This window comes from Lichenostomus cassidix, chromosome 2 (genome assembly GCF_008360975.1).
Source record: "Lichenostomus cassidix isolate B80296 chromosome 2, HeHo_3.0, whole genome shotgun sequence".
In the NCBI taxonomy this organism is placed as follows: Eukaryota; Metazoa; Chordata; class Aves; order Passeriformes; family Meliphagidae; genus Lichenostomus; species Lichenostomus cassidix.
The window spans coordinates 19,612,447-19,629,306 of record NC_139482.1 but is presented as its reverse complement, the minus strand read 5'-3'; positions in this window follow the sequence as shown (position 1 = coordinate 19,629,306).

The window sequence follows — 16,860 nt, the reverse complement described above, 5'->3', positions numbered from 1 at the left end:
CTGTTCTGCCAAATTGTATGAAACATAATTGCAGATCAAAATACTCAGATCCAAAAGTAGCTAGTCCCATATCCAGAGACGCTTGTGTGGTTTCTCCAGGGCCTATGGTTCCTTGGAGCAAAGACTAGAACCCACAAGTGATAAACTTGGCCACCAGTCTGAAGAGTAACAGTCAAAGAAGAGCTGAGGTGGGAAGACACCTCTGGAGATTCTGTAGTCAAATCACCCTTGCTCAGAGTAGGCTCAGCTAAAGAAGGTTTTCCATGGTCATGTCCAGCTAAATGTTGAGAATCTCCAAGGATGGAGACTGCACAATCTCTGTGGTCAACCTGTGCCAGCACTCAGTCACCCTGTTTCAATTTGTGAACATCACCTCTTGTCCTATAACTAAATACTACCGAGAGAGTCTGGCTCCATCTTCTGCACAACAACTGTTTAACATCAAGTATCTGTACTCATGGATATGATGCCCCCAAGCCTTCTCTTCCTTAGGCTGAACAGTCCCAGCCCTCTCAGCTTCTCCTCATGCAGCAAACACTACAAGCCCTTAAGCGTCTTTGTAGAATTTTGCTGGCCTTGTAGGTCCATGTGTCTCTTGTCCTGGGAGGTTCAGCACTCCAGATTTGTCTCATCAGGGCCAAGAAGACAGGAGGGGTCACCTCCCTCAGCCTGCTGGCAGTGCTGATGGACAAGCTGGACATGAGCCAGCAACATGTCCTTACAGCTCATAAGGGCAAAAGCCTCCTTTGCAAAGCTGATTTCCAGCTTGATCCCAGCCTGTTCTGGTGCATGGGGTTATTTCTCCCCAGGGACATGACTTGGGGTTTTGACTTTTTGAACCTGAGATTCCTGTTTGCCCATTTCTCCAGCCCACCAAGGTTCCTCTCAATGGCAGCACAACCCCCAGTTCTGTGCCACCTGAAAGTCACATTCCTTCTTTTCTTTTTCTCTGACCTACCACCTTAAATTAATTCTTATGGAGTCCTAATGAGAATAGAGGAGTGTCACTCCTCAGAGTTGCCAGTAAGTGTGATGTAAGCATAGTCCTTTGGGAAGTAGGAGACAGGGATTTCAGGCTCCTTCTGATAAAAGCAACAAGGCAATGTCCCCAGTAACGTTCTTCATACATTAGATATCTTGTCTAAGAATAGGGATCTGTGTTTTTCTCTCAACCATCTCTGGAAAGGCAGTGATCATACTTTTTATTAGAGGATAGATCACACACTAGGCAATCCTGAAGCATTGCTGGGCCCCAGAAAATGCTTAATTTCTAGGTCCTGAATGCTTGAGAGATACATTCTGAATTGCTCAGACTGTGACAGAAGCTGAATTTAGGGAACTTACCAATCAAATGGACTTATTTAACAACCTTATGTAACTCTAAAACTTATTCATATGTAGCAACTTTACCCTGACTTTGTCCCTTCCATCCAGCCTCATAGAGTTCCAAGAGTGTACAATATTCTCTGTCAAACTACTGCTACATACTCTAGAGAAGGGAAGGGAATGAGATGAGACAGATAGCGCATAGTTATTTTATTCTAACACACCCAGCCAGTCCACATCCCTGCAATTTATTATTACAATTTATGCTGTACAGAAACCACTAGAGCTACAGATTTTTATGTTTAAAAGTTTAAACAAGTGAGGATTTTTGAAAAATAAAAATAAAAAGTAAAAACTCTACTTACTACCCTCTTTATTTCTGCCAAAGCTATGTCAATATGTGAAGTACCCAAACATCATCTCATTTATAAGCTTGTTTGAAAATCTGAAATTCAAAGAATGATGTTTTCTATTCATAAGTTGAGTTTACTTGCTATCAATAACTCCTTCAGCTTCCTGCACTGCACAGATCTGACTGTACTTTCCATGGTTTTGTTAATCCCAAAATGTGCCCATCAGATAAAATTCTCTATTTGGATAGCAGTTCTCCTCTTTCCAAAGTTGTTCATAAGTCTGGAACACATGCTTTAAAATGCCAAGTTAATAAGATGTCTGTCTGAGTGAATGTGTCCTCAGTTAAAGCAATAGCTCCTTACACTTCAGAGATTGCCTTAAGAGAAACCAAGAACATATTAAAGGTAAATGCGAGTGAACTAAAATAATGAACGGAATATATTTTAATGGTGATGTCAATTCATTTAATTAACTATATATATATATATATATATATATATATATATATATATAAAAATCACAGATCATTTAATTAGACGTTTTCAGAGCCCCTTAAAGAATCACTGTAGGAAGCAGTTCACCCTGACTCTCAATTGCTTATTTCTTGTGGTCAAAAATTTATCAGTATTTATAGCTGCAAATGTAGAAAGCTGTCCAACACTTCCTCTTAATTTTGGCAGAAAACCAAAATTAAATGTTTGGAAGTTCACAAATACACACCTCTGTGCTGTTTCACTTACTTTTGCTACTTTGATCACAGGCTTTCTCAAAGGCTTATCAGGCAATTACAACTAATTGGCAAAATTAATTCACAAAGGTGCTGCAAGATAGAGTGGAGGGTATTCAGTGGCCTTATTGCAGCAATTGTTATTGTTGTTGTTGTTGACTTTTTCCCAAAATGTTGAAAATTTGGTTCCTCCAGGGAAAGTTTCTATTTGCCTTAAGTCTCATACTTTACTGTGATACAATGAAAGAAAATCTTTTGTGCTGTAAACAGCTATGGAATTGTAAACTACTGCTATTCACCCAAGAAATGCTATGTTTCAATAATATTTAATCCAATGTCAATATTTAATGTGAAATCTTTAACATGCTTTTCCTTAAGAAGTGTAATTCCCATCCTTCTCATGACACAAGTTAGTGGGTTTAGAATAAAATCTATTATAAGCTCACTGGTTTGCAAACCATAGGATTTTTTAGATATTGTTTCTTGATATCTTTTAGTTATAAACAATAAAGCAGAAGTTGATGACATGGCTGCTCTAAAGAAACTAGTATCTGTTTTCTAAATGTTGTAATTTTTTCTGGGTCAGATATATATTGCTCATAAAGTCACAGAAAGTAACAGTTCATATTGTAAATGATATGAAAATATCAATAGTTTTAGTGGTGACACCACCTGTATGTTACATGTTTGCTTTGAGAATATATTTATGGTGTGAAGAAAATTGGGAGATAATGAAAGTGGTAGTGCATTAATGTACTGCATAGTGAATGCATTCTTATGAATACTGTATACTTCATACTAATCCCTTATTTATGCTGTGGGCCAGATCCATGATAGTAGAAATGAAAATTAATATGTATTTTTCTGGCAGGAAAATTTATTTCATTATTGTGCACTGGATATCACAATAAAGAAGGACTATTTATTTTTGAGTTCTCCTGGTGAATTGACGAGACATTTGGTTGTCATCCTTAAATTTTTTGGATATACAAAACCAGGCCTTGCAATAAATATTTACATTTGGTTGTGTTTTGGTTTTTTTTTTTTTTTTTTAGACAGATAGATAGATAGATAGATAGATAGATAGATGGATAGACAGCACTGTGCCAAGACCAAATGAGAAAAAGGCTTTAGACCTTCCAAAACTGTTGAAGTAATATTTATATCTTCTCATTTTATAGCATTCCTCTCTTTTAAATGCATCTCATTTGGGAATTCCTAGCAAGACCAAATTTTAACATCATGGAAGTGAAAATTGGAAGCTGCTGTGGAAAACAGGTCACTAACCTGTGAATTTGTTTTCTACCCAATGTCTCGTAGAGGTTCAGAAGCTTAGGATTTTTCTGGTCTCTTCAGTGATTACATTTTGTAAGGGAAAAATAATGGCTATCTGAATAGATCTCATTTTAAAGGCTTGAGTATTTAAAACAGTATCTGGTGCAAAATCTTGAAGTGAGACTTGTATTTATTTATTTATTTATTTATTACCAAGCTAAGCTAAGTTGTATTCATGTGAAGCAACTCCTGAGAAATGGATAAGATGGCAGTAAATATAGCTACAGCATTCTCTGCCTTCTCAGGCATTTTTATCAGCCTGTAAAGATGATAAAAATCTGACAATGAGAGCAGTGGCTTTGCCTGGAGTGCCCATCTCAGGGCACTGCTACTTCACTTCCACAGGTTTCAAATTTCCACCAGCTACAGCTGCACAGGGCAGTTGTGTCAGGGTGGGCATTAGATAAAGTGTGACTCAGGCTTGTTGATTAGGACTAAAATTTGGATTCTTTGGTATTACAGTATGAAATTATTGCATCCACAGAGGAAGAGATGTACACTCAGTGTTCCAACCTGGTTTTCAGGCTGCTATGCAAGAAGGGCTATGCAATAGCTGTCAGTGTTGTAAATCCTCTGAAGAACAATAGTCTTAGCAAATTTAGAGAACTGCAATAAACCAACATCATCTTAAGGCAGTTTCAATACTTGATAGAAGCCCAGAGCGCTGCAATAATCAAACTAGAAAAATCTGATCTCTCCTCTGGAGTGACTTACCTGGCAATGCTCGGAGAACCTGACCTAATCTGAGCCACTCTTCTTGCACCCATTGTAGTGTGAAATGTGACAAGAGCACTTAAAAACTATTCCTGATAAAATCTCAGGGGAAAAGGTGGCTTGTGTCTGTATCCTACCGCATAACCCCAGCCAGCAGCTCTACAAACTGAGCTGTCTTAGCTGGAACTCAAATGACTCACCATTTTAAAGACAATTACAATTTAAAACATGCTTCTATAATAGCTTGAAATACTCCCTATGGCCTGTAAATGAGATCACTGTTCAAAATGAGTGCACATTGGCGTTAATATTTTCCTTTTCTCTGAAAGATTTATGATAATAATTCCAAAATAGTTCATCCGTATAAAATACATAAGAAGAGTTTTGTTGAGAATAATTGATTGTTTTGAATTATTATGAAAAGAACTAGAGCTTGCCTGGTCTCTGCCTCAATTCAGAGCTATCCTATAGGAGTTTATCAATCAAAATAACAACTAAGTTATCCCAGTTGGCTGTTACTCAGCTTTAGTAATTTTAGAACATCTGATGTCACAGAAAGGGATTTTTAAAAAAATTATCATTACTTTTATACTAGCCTGCTTGCTAAGATATCCTTTACTAGACTGGATTTATATTTATGAAGCTGAAATAAAATACTGACTTATTAAAAAGTTTTTCCTAGCCCTGGTACAGTGTGATGTGATTGTATGTGACAAAACTACTAATGTGGGTAGCATGTTTACAAGTCTCTCAGGAGAGTTTTGTTGGTCAGAAGTAACACTGGTGAAACACTATTTTTGGAAGCATTATCATATGTATTTTTTTTACCAGCAGCATTCTTGTGCATGAGACCAGTGCTCTTAGATGCATGTTCACATCACTACGGTTAATTTGAGAAGCTTCATTGAATGCTACAACAAATACATGCTTAAAATAAGCAGGATACAAGAACTGCTGTAAAACTCTAGTAAGAAAATCACCATAGAATAGTGATAGAATTGCACTGGTAACACAAATTACAATCAGAATAAATACCAGAGTACAAGGACATAGAATAACATGGAATAATATTTAGCAAGAGAGCAACTGCTGCTTTGATGAAAAGGAAAGGAGACACCAGAGAGCAGATTTTGCACTTTTAGCCCAAAGAAAGTGACAAGATTTATTAGGCAACCAATTCTGTCCATTCTATATGGTGGTTTCAACAGCTATTGAACCAAACAGTGTTTCAACACCACAGATATTTGGCTGTTTGGCACTCAATATGCCAGCCTGGTAGGTATGCATAAGCAGTCATCAGATAAACTCCAAACTCTGAAATGCAGAATCATACTTCATCTGTGTCAATGAACTTATTTTTTGATTCTGCTCTGCTTACAGCTAAAACTTTTTCTGTGGTACCTCTCAGCATAATGTTGCTTCTTGACATTTTGACTTTTTTTCTAAGTGGGATGTACAACTCTAAACATGTTTTTCTCTTAAACTTCATAAAAACAACTGAGAAGCCATAGAAACAAAGGTCTTTTGGCATATACATACTGACTAGAGTTAAAGGGAATTGGTTATATAACCCAACATTTTACAATCCTTCCAAACTAAGACTAATTACCAGATGTTCAAGAAACTTTATCATTAGTCCAATCAGTCCTGATGTCCTTGCTTTATGGTATATGTGGTTGTTGCCTTCCTGCCACTGTATATTATTTCCTGTAGGGCTTAAAGGACTGCAGTTACACAGCTCTTTGTGTGAACTGATTTTACTGCACACATTTTTAGGCTGGTTTCTCTTGATTATGGTGCAATCTGAAAAGTGCCAGCACAGCAGTCTAACCAGTCTGTGCTCCAAATGCATAAGGTTTAGTGCTAACTGAAGTTGTGTATAAGACTCATTCAGGGTATCCTGAGAACAGCCAAGCATCACCTCCTATTCATGACATTCTGCTGTGTTTGTCTTAGGGCATTTTGGCCTCATAGTTTCCATGCATGAACTCATATCCATGTGGAACAAACTTCAGTTAAATCACTTTCTCTCTGAAACAGTAAGGAAAATGAACAGCAGAAGGGTTAGAGACTCAGAGAGCCCTACATTTAGCTCGCCTGTGAGTTCAGCTCGCCTGTGAGCACATATCCCACTATAGCCAAGGATCACACAGGCTGAAGCCATAAATCAGAGGTAGTTTTATGAGAGCTGGCCAGCACAGAAGCAGCACGCTTCCAGCAGGACAGAGTGCAGTGTGTGCCAGCCACCTGAGTACTACCAGCTTGTTCAGGTGGAATGTGCAGCCCTGGCTGGATCCTGACACTCTCCTGTTATCTGTGCCAGCTCCCTTCAGCCATCCTCAGTACAAACTTCTGGCTGCTGGGGATGTGCTGGGAGAGACCTTTACACACTTTGCTAAACCATGTAGTCACAGAGCCACTGTTGTTCCTCACCAAGCTTTCATTTATCCTTGTCTTTGGAAATCTTTGTGGACCAGCGGTAGTGTTTCAAAAAAATTTTGAAGCAGAGGAGAAGGTGATTAAATCGTTTGGATTTCCAATCTGCAGTGATTTGCTCTCAACAAAGCCACTGACTGACAAAGATTTAACAATATGTACATTGTGTGCTAGAAATGCAAAGATGCAATCTATCTGCAGATTTCTTTGTTCACAGTATTAACATCTTGGGGTATTTTTACAGAGAGCAAGGAAAGTTGAAATAGAGATTATAAAAATGCCACTTGACAAGGTGAGTTCTTGTTAATCTAAGGTCCCACAGAGAACTGTAATTTCCTACTGACAAAGATACTATTCAAAGATCATGTGGTCTTTGTAATCTAACAAACAATGAAGGGTGCTGATTTTACTTCTGCAGCAGTTATACTTCTTCTGTATTCTTCTACAGCTTGAGGGCTTCACATCTGACATCTTACAGTACTGCTCTGATACCAATGAAATGCGACAATTTACAGTAGGGTCTATGGCCTGCCTATGTCAACAACATGATTTTCCTCTTACTAGTCTGAACGGCTAAGTAAAGAATAAAACAACTTGGAAAATATTTTATATTCTTTAGAAAACAACTGCTTTTCATCAAATACCTTTCTGTCTGTGCTTTCACTTTTCAAAATTTTCAGGCTTTTATTATTTTTCTTTTACCAGCAATTTTCTTTTGTCTCTTTCTTTCGTCTTTCTTTCTTTTCGTTTTAACCCGACTTAGCCTTGGATCACAGACAGACGAACCTCTACTAAGGGTTACAAGTGGGGTTTGCTATATACTTTTGCCAATAAAGTTGGTCAGTCAAATCTAATCCTCCTTTTTGTACAATTGCTAAACCCACTTAAAAAGTAATTGCATTGAATTATTTTCTAAAGAAGTTTGATTCCTTGTCTGGGAGGTAAGAGTGGTACCAGCAATTTTAGGATACTAAATCCTGAAAGACTTCATTTTGGTTCGGAGTGGGAGGATGTTTGGTTTTGTAATAAACTGATGCTGTACACTCATTGCAAATGGCTCCCAGTCTGATCATTAACTTTGAATGTAATACAGTGCTACTTCTAGCTCTCTGAGCTCTGAAAATATAATCGAACTAGATTTTCAAAATGTTGTACCTAAGTTGATTCTTCAATGCTTTTCCTATAGAAGCACATTTAGTAAGGAAGATGTGAAAGTGTTAGAAACTGCCAAGTGTTCCATTGCCCTGGTCGGTTGCAATACGTCATTTTACCTCCTGGACATTTTTTAAAAAAAATTTTTCTGTTAAAGGAATTATTTTTAAAACATTTTGCATTTATAGTTTTTATACCTGTATACAGTCTACCTTTCTAATATTTATGTTGCTCCTCATTAAAAAAAAGTTGTATGCATAGACCAACTGAGCAAACAGTAACTACACTGAAATAGTTTTTGTTTCTGTTTTTAAGAATATTTTGTCTTATAATCTGATATCTGTTTAATTACCCAAAAGCCAAAAAAGGACATTTTAAGGTATGTCAGATCAGCTTTACCACTTGTGTTTTCAACACTTTTTGTCATGTTTTTCTGTTTGGAATTGACTTTTTTTGTTTGATTTGACAAGTTTGGATTTTCTCTAAAAGATGTTGTGTAGTATCTCTGAAATTTTAGTTCTAAAATGTAAGGTCTGATCTAAAAACAGGATTACTCTCATAAAATGGCATCGGAATTGAGGTTCAGCACTAGTGAAGAACAAACTGAAAACCCCCCCTGGGGTGCCAAGTGATTTTAAAGGCACTCAACTCAATGGACTTTGTATTTTCTTTCAATGGGACCAAAGACTAGGTAACTTTTTCCCCTAAGAAACGCCTATAAGGGTGCTTATATCCACAACACACATCTGTCAGGAAGTTCCTGTAATCATCGCAGTCAGAGGATGCACCATCCCTGAAAACATTCAAAGTCAGATTAGACAGGGCTCTGAGCAGCCTGATCTAGTTGACGATATCTCTGTTCATTGCACGGGAATGGACCGGATGACCTTTAAATGTCCCTTCCAACCCAAAATATTCTGTAATTCTATCATTCTATGATCATAAATGGTCTCTATTCTGAATACCCATTTTGACAGGACAAGGAATGAGGGGTGAATATTAATTTTTAGTCTGATGGTTGAATATTCCAAGTTTGAAATATCCTGAGATTTGATTTCTGTTCTTAAAGAACATTTTAATTTATCCAATGCCTATTTTGGTTAAAAAGCCAGTACAGTCTCACCTTGGAAATACTGAACTGTTCTGTACTTCTTTTTCCTGATCTGCAAGTTATAATTTCACTCTGTAATGGTACTATTATTTTTAATCAACACTCTATTTTAAAATGTTAAAAAAAAAAGAAAAAAGGCATTTAAATTATACAGTGCAAGCCACTTGGCAAAATAATTAATTCTGCAAGACATTCAGAAAAGTGAAAACATTAAATGTACTGGAACACATATTTTTGCAAGAAAGACACCTATCTTAGAGTTGTTTTTTCCCTTTCTAATTGAAGCATGGTAGCAAATGCAGGAGTCGTGGATTTTCTTAAAACAGAAAATTTTCTTAAAACATGTACCTCTGCACATGGCAATTATATATAGACAGTCTAGCAGATCATGGTAAATGAACTTTTCTTGCAGTGGCAAACAGCAACATGAATGCTAATTAAAAAGAGTTTATAGGCTTGTTGCACAACAGCATGTGCATTCCAAGGAAAGCAGAGCAGACACCCAGCTATGTAGTGATCTAAACTGCAGTGTGGAGGAGCACTTATGAGTAGCACCTAATCTGATCATGAACTCTTATAGCAAGGAGGATATAACAAGTTTCTACCTTATACATGATCTTCACGTAGATACTGTGTGTGAACTCTGTTTTCATTGCAAATAGATTAAAAGACATGTAAACGCCCTTATTACAACTTTAACCTTGTTTATTTAGAGGAAAGAAAAAGAACCAAAAAGAAAGAACATTTTGGCAGAAGTTCCCACTAAAAGCCCTTCTAGTTCACACTAATGGCTGAACAAACACTACAGACAAACTGATGCTTCTTCCAGAAGGATCTACACAGCAAATGAAGCTGGAACTGCTGAGTGGGTGACCACAGTCAGCTGGCCACTTTGCTGCTTTAGGACATTGCTGCTTCAGCAACAGCTACTGTTTGGAGAGCTATTACACTGAACATACAAGTGAGAACCAAGAATTAATCTTGTTTTAAATTGTTATACTGGATTTGAAACAGCAGGAGTTCAGGAGTTGATTCGTGAACAATGGTTTGGCTACAAACAGCTAAAATTTTGGTTCTGACTATCTCACTATGTTTACTGTCATTGTTTCCTTTATGCTGGGTGACATATATAGCAAAACTGAATAAAACAGTATTGTTTTTTGTTAAAGCATGCAACAGAGATTTTTCTTAAAGAAACAACTTCAGAGTGACCCAAAATACAGACCCCAGAAATTTACACTGGTAATTCTTATGACATTGGCCATACTACTTATGCAAGCAGCCATTCACCTATATGTTATTCTGTTGTTGAGAGACTTTTACACACATTGTTGTCTTTTGTCATGTGTTTGATCTATTCTAAATGTTTTGTGTCAGCCTGTAGAAATGAAAATGTGGGGTTTTGCTATGTATTGAATAGTAGATGAGCATTTGGAAGATATAAACACATTTACTACAGTAAATATTAAATTAGTTTGTATAAAGTGCTAGAAAAAACTTACATGAAGTAAGAATTATGTTAGTGCTTATAAGCCATGCTGAAACATGTCCAATACATGAGAAATCATGTTTGGGATTCTGGCATCCAGTCAAAAACTAGTGTAGAGCACTTTGTAACTCATGAAAGATTCTATGAAACTAAAGAGGCTACCATGAATGATTTTCAGGACTCCTTTTGGTACCCTGATATACAGCTCATTCACAAATCTTGGAAAACTAGGGCTTAAGTAACAGCTGAACATCAATGGTTCCATTTTTTGATGCTTCTCTCTTCAGGTGGGCATGAAAAATTGCAGGACTTCCTGAGCTTTGAGTGAATAAACAGATGCAACCTGATTATACGAGAAGAAAAAACCAAAACCAAAACCAAAACCAAACAAACAAACAAAAACCCCACAAACAAACAAACAAAAAAAAACCCAAACAAAAAAAGCCCAAACAACTACATGAAATTTATTTGAATATTGCCCAAGCAAAGGCTGTAAGATCTCATCCTGAATATATTTTGTTATCAGGAAAAATCCTTTATGGCTAATTAAAAAATACCATGATCTGCTTCTTTACTTGAGAAGGAAAATTTTTAAGGCTTTGCTCATTATCACTCTTTGAAATGTATTTTTCTTCCTGTTGTGCCAGAATACTCTCCATGTATCTTTGTAGAATTAGGTCTCTGGCTAACAGCATGTTTCTTTAGTATTTGTTGCCATGGAGCTGCCTCTGCCTATTGAATTCACCTGGGCAGACTTCAGATGGCACCAGAGCTGACACAGCCTGTCATTAACACGTGTCTTGAGTGGCCACAGAGTTTCACAAATGCCATAAGGAAAAGCAGTTCTGATCAGATTTCCTATTAAGGCATTGTTTTAAGTAACACTTTAGATTTGGTTTATTACGGATGCTTTGTGAGATCACTGATGGCCTGGAATGCCCTCCTTGAAACAGCAATGCTTCATCACTTTTGCTCTTTGCTGCCTTTTTCAGAACTATGCATTCAGGAAACACAAGAGTAAACATGGATGTGTTTCATCATGGCTTTCACTGGGACCAGCAGCTCCTGCACTGCCCACTGGACTAGTACAGAGTGGTTTGGTGTTTAATGTCCTGGGTGCCACAGGCTTGGATGCCAATATATTAGCTGTTGCTTTTAATAGATATGTAATTTTAGAAGTATAGCTTTTAATATTATTTTTATAAGAGTAATTCCCTCATGGAGAAAAAAAAAATATATATATATATATAATCTCTATTTCAAGCTATTCCTCCTACAAAATAGACCAGGACAAATTTGAAAGGAAATTTGTTTTGTTAGCATCTAACGATATAAGGAAACCATACAGATTTGAGAAACATGTCATAGGAAGTATTTGAGCACATATTTTAAAATACAAGGTTTCACAATAATATAAAAGTACATATTTCAAAATGTATAGTAAATTTGATTGATACTTGCCACTGTTTTCTTCTTTGCACATGATTGAGATCAAAATGCTGCTATCAGGCTTTTGGCAATTTTTTTCTAGAGAGGTCACATGGGATACCATTGCAATGTTACAACACAAAAATATTATGTCAGTACTAACTTGGTTTTTAAAGGACACTTCAAGGACAGTTATCTCAATAAAATTCAGGGCAGCACAAAGTCAGAGAAAATGGGGAAATCTTATGCACCATTTCATGTTTTAGGGGCACAAAGGTTTCCTTCAAAAAATTTTCTTTGGAAATAGAAAAGATGGTTTTGATGGCAATTAATTGGCTGTGGCTATTATATCATTTGCATCACAGCATTAATGTGACTGCTGATATTTCTCAGAATAATTTTTCTTGTAAAACTTGAAGGTGCTTCATTGAAAACAATTTTCTTACAAAATGAGAACTTCAGTCTTAGTAAAGGTTGGGTGAAAGTTGAGTAAAAGAGGCTTAGCAATAAGTGAGAAAATGGAGGAACAAACAAAAGCTTGAAGACTTGTCTTTCCTTGCCTCCTTTTGCTGCATAAACTCAAAGTACTTACCAAAAATTACTTGTCTGAAATCAAATCAGCATTATTCTGCAGTAATGTTCTCAAAACCAACCCTTTGCAGTTTGATGTTTATAGCTAGGCTGCCTTAAGGGTTGGTGTGCTGCCAGGAAGGAATTTTTCAGCCCGGCTTTGAGCTGTGTATTCCTGCTGTCTCTCCTTCCCCTTTCACCCTGGCAGTTGCACTACTCAATCTTCATGGTACAATGGCTCATGGAGATAAAAAACCACATTTACCCTATGGAAAGGTCATTAATTTTCTGCTACATTTTACCTTTCGTTGTGGAGTGGAGTCCCTCCTGCTCCAAGAGCCAAGCAGCATGCCATGGAGGATCAGATTAGCGCAGCCAAGACAAGGAGGGAGGGAAATGACATCTGGCAAATGCTTACTGTTAAAACTGACTTGATGGCAACACGGAGTGGTGCCATCAGCGATTTGTGCTTCAGATCTGTGCATGTGTAAATTGGCTAAGAATTTCAATACTCTCAGACATATTAACTCTGCCAGCAGCCTTGGTAATGATGAGTTAACTGTCAACCACATTGATGGTTTTGCAATCCTCACAATGACTAGGGGTTGTCATTGTCTTTTCTTACACCATTTATTCTGAATAAAGTTTGCCTCAGTGCCACCAATAAATGATTATTGGGTTGGAAAAAAAAACCAACCACCTACCCAAAAGCAGAGAAGCTCAAACTGAGCACAGGACTCAATGAAGGGTGGAGAAAAGGCCATCTTCAAGGAGCTGAGGAAGGTTCGGATGCTGTCCTTGGACACAGGCCACATGATCTATTATAAAGTGTCTGTCATGTCAGTAACTCACATGGGCTGAGCATATTTGTGGGTGAGAGTGCTATAAAGCCTTTTTGTGCTCTTGTGATTCAAGTATTTAATAAGAGAGAAATGATGCTATAAATAGGAACACCATAGTTGGTAAGGACTGGGGATACAAAAGGATATATGCAGTCTCAGTTACGACAGGAGGGCAAAGAAAAAGCAAAGAAAATATCAACTGAAACTAGCAACTTCTGCAGAAGTGCTTAATCAAACATGAACTTTGTATACAGCCCATCGACAGCAAATTTTCCTCTCACAAAGTGAACAGCTTGTGAGCGGGAGCAAGCCTTTTTTGGTCACGTTTTGCAAAGGGCTGAAAATATGTGCTTAGTAGGTGTTGTGGCTTTTTCAAGTATTGCGAGCCTTTCTGTGCATTAAAAACATTTTTGCCAGTGTTTATAGCTTGCTCCTATCTTCCATCATGTAGAAACCTTCCTTCTCCAGCCCTGTCGTCTGCTGAATGCAATTGTAACAGTATCAATCAAGGCTTTTTTGTGCTGCTAGGCACCTATATCCAAGAATAAAACGTAATAAACACGAGCGGGAAGAATGGATCAGTTCATTAAATCCAGCCAGGTGGTGGTGTGCTCTGATACAGACTGATAATAGATTCAGAAGTGAGCCTGTCTGGAGTGGTTTTGTTCAGGCTTGTGTGAAAGATAAAGTACAAAAATAAGAGGAATCCCTTCAATTTGCAGTTGTGACAGCCAGCTTCCAGTTTATCACTGCAGAAGAAGATGAACTATGTCTGTTTTGAGATATTAAAAACCAGGTAATCAAGTGAATTCTTCTTTTCACAATATTGAATTTCTGGCTACAATTCATTTTTAGACAGGAGGTGGCACAAAGTAATAGACAACCAGCATTTCTTTTTAACTGATAGTCCTAAAAAAATAAAGTATATCAGGGCTTTAAACGTATGCTCCGTTAAAAGCATTTTATTAGTTTCATAAAAATAATTTTAAGCTCACTGGTCTGTATTCATGCAAGTTTCTAATGAACTCCCTTGGGTCTAAGTTATTAACTTTTAGCTTCATTTGCACAAATATCAGCCAATCCTCCTAGACCTATTTTTGCACATTCAGGTGATAGTTACAGGCTAAACCAATCTTGTACTTGCCGTACATGCGTACAACGGTTAGGACATAGTGCTGACACCATGTTCTTATATTGGTAAAGAACAATTAGGCATGCAAAGTAATACAGTCCTCCTTGCTCTAAAAGAACATCTAAACTCTCGTGCAAAAACACCAGCTATTTTTGGCACCCAAATCAGGTTATCTTGTTTGTCAGCCTAAGCTTTTGGGTTTGTTTTTTTAAAGAAAAAAAAAGGCCTATGAACAAAACAGCTTGTGTTTTCATCTGGTTTTCTAACATTTACATGTTTATGAAAATCCAAATAAGCATGCACAACACCTCTCCATTGCAGATAGAAGTGTAAATAAATGCAGCAGTGTGGTTTTCTGCTGAGAAAGGGTTAGGCATACCAGGTTGCTTTTCCCCTTGAGAGAGAACAAGCAATTTAGAATCTCTGCACATTGTTTTTACACATTGACCCTTATCCTGGAGCAGATGTGGCCAAAAACAGCATGCAGAGGGATGACTGCATGCATATGTGTTCAGCTGAAGGATTTTCACTGCACATTTCAAGGTTAGAGAACTTGGATTAACTGCTAAACAAAAGGAGTGAAATAGAGTAAGACAGAATTATTTTTCCACACTAATCTTCTAACCACTCATTACATCAAAACAATGAATGATAATTGCTGCTAAAGAACAGTTACGTAGAATGTTTTTGCTCAGAAAGAAAAGCCAAATAAGTTACTAAAAATTAAGATGTTATTAGTGTGTGTGTGGGAAACTTCTTTCCTCAGTCTTTGCTTTCTACAGACCCTATATGTGTGTACATAAACAAGCAAAATCCTTACCATTATATTTGTATAATGGAAAAAAAGAAGACTTATGATAAAAGATGTAAGACTTGGCGCACAAAAAATGAACTTCAATTGATATATTCAGGCTCTAATTTATAAGAGAGTAGAAATACTCTTTCAATCCAGATTTGCAATTCATGGTTTGAGAAAGTGTAATGTTTCAAAAATTATCACTACTGCTCTTAAAGAAGGATATACTTAAAAAAAATGCAGTTATTTATATACTCTTTACAAAGTGAAAATCCAGAAGGCAATATGAAGGGCCACAGTTACATGATTAAGTAACTTCCAGTCCCTTCTCTGTGTGAGAGAGAACAGGCAATCTCTGACAGATGCCTGAAAATCTACCAAATAAATGCACTGAGTCATGGTGGATCGCCAAGTGCCTTTCCTAGACCATGGCTCAAGACAGAAGCATAAATTGTTCCAATGCTATGAAGGTTTTAGAAATTCAAAGCCAACATCTTTCAATAATAACATCCCACTCAGCAATCATTAACAGGAATACTGTGTTTAGGTTTTTAAGTAAAATCCTTAATAATGATAATGGTCATAAAAAGTAATTCCATGAAAACAATTTAATTTATAAGTGAAAAAGAAATACCTGTTTCAAGGCCTCTGTTAGGAGGTGAAGTATGCATTTCTCACACCAAATGTCTGAAAAGAAAATACATTTTTTGTCATAACCACTTGGAGAACATCTGTAAGCAGTCCAGGCTTTAGCATCTTTATAGTTTCAAGATTGTTGGGCACCTCTATTGAGTTACTTGAATGAAAGTTAAGCAATAAAAAACATACTTTTCACTTTAAATTAAGGTTCTGTTTTGCCATGGACAACAACTTGAAAAATTATAGAAATTAATTGAAATATTGTCTTCAAATATAAATATGAAACTTCTTGGACAAGTGGAAGTTCTTCTTCAAACCAAAGAGCACTTCCACTTGCAGAGAAAGCTAATTGCTTCACAAAAAAATGGGTAGTTCCTGTAAGATTTTCACTATTCATATGAGAAAATCCATAGGAGTAAGCCAATTCAGAAAGGAAGCTTATTAGCTATTATGAAAAATGAAATAAATCAACCATGCAATCTGGACAAAGCTTGAAAGTACTTCTTGAAATTGATGTGGCTTTTGTGCTGGCTTTGGTTTGCTGGCTTCTTTTCCTGAAAGTGACTTTTATTGCTTTTAGTAATGCTGTGATTTTAAGTGTGTGACATCAGACCAATCAGTTTCTAGACTGAGCTTTCACTGTTTACAATCAGCTGATTAGAGATTTCACAAACCATCACAAAGTGGTTCTGACAACATAAGTTTCCCTCTCATGCATGGAGCACAGCTAGGTCCCATCCCGTGAAGATAAAGGTAACAGGACAGCAGGTATCAGCCCATGGTGGGCTTCATGGCCTCAGAGGGTTTAG